The sequence below is a fragment of the Morone saxatilis genome, unplaced genomic scaffold (genome assembly GCF_004916995.1).
Source record: "Morone saxatilis isolate NCDOM2014 unplaced genomic scaffold, NCSU_SB_2.0 Contig17, whole genome shotgun sequence".
In the NCBI taxonomy this organism is placed as follows: domain Eukaryota; kingdom Metazoa; phylum Chordata; class Actinopteri; family Moronidae; genus Morone; species Morone saxatilis.
The window spans coordinates 16,687,733-16,689,012 of NW_023339729.1; positions in this window are offsets into that span (position 1 = coordinate 16,687,733).

Consider the following 1,280-nt stretch of genomic DNA (forward strand, 5'->3'; position numbering starts at 1 on the left):
CACACACTCACACACACACATACTAACACACACAAACATTGACCCAGACATTAAAAAACACACAGACACGCTTCATACCGACAAAATGTATACATACATTTACACACAGAGAATTGCTGGCTGGTACAGTGTGTGTGTGTGTGTGTGTTTGACCAGCTGTTGAGCTCTAAGCTCTTATTCTAAGACCCACTTTCATCTCAGGCAGGCAGCTCTCAGTGTTTATAGAGAGGGAGGCTCATAGCCAGGGTGTGTGTGTGTGAGTGTGTGTGTGTGTGTGTGTGTGAGTGAGTGGATGTTGAGAGACGAGCAGAAGCGAGACTGCATGTCACTGTCCTCCATGTGTCAGCAGTGGTGGAAGAACAGGTTTTAAGGTCAGAACATTTGGTCACTGAATATAAAATAAAGGTCCCATTAAAGAGTAAAATCATACATCTGTGGGGGGGTCGCTGACACCTTACCAACAACCATTATTTTATCACAAATAATGCATTTTCTAATGTAATAAATATTCTTTACATTAATATTATGTTACATTAACATGTGTTGATCCTCCCAGTACTTAGAGAAACTGTGGTCAGCAGTTCGTATAATAATAATAATACCAGCAGCAACCTCAGTGGGTGCCCATCCTGCAGCCCTTAAAGAACAATTATTCTGTGCACAGTGTGTCTTCATGTCTCTGTCACATCACAGCTAACCCTTTTTACTGTGGTACTTCATTTGTAGAGTGATGCAGTTGCAACACGTTCTCAAAGTCGTCATATACCGCCGCTTGGTCAGTGGCCCTCGACTTCAAAAAGGGCAGGGCTCCACGATCAAGTTGGCAATAATGAATATACAACATCCAGTTAGAGTTGGTTAGGTTTAAGGTAAATATTGTAATATATACGTTACATAAGTTAACTTACATATGTAACATTAAAAAAGTCAACTTTTTGTATCAACCGGGACATGAAAAGAGGTTTCCTGGGTGTGTTTGAGCCATCTATCCATCCACCCCACCACCTTCTAGCTCTTCATTCCACGTCTGATGGGTACATCCGACTGATGCTCAACCCTCATCCTACCAACATATATGGGTGAATAAAGTGCAGTAAGAAAACAGCTAGTATAGCAAAATGTTAACGTACGTCCTCTCAAATCATTATTAGGTATGTAATTAATGTGAACGTATAGAATGAATTTGCTGAAGATTGAGTTTAAATTTTGTGTGCTTTTGAAAATCCATAAGCCATAATGATATATATATATATCATTGATATTATTTTTGTTATTATTAT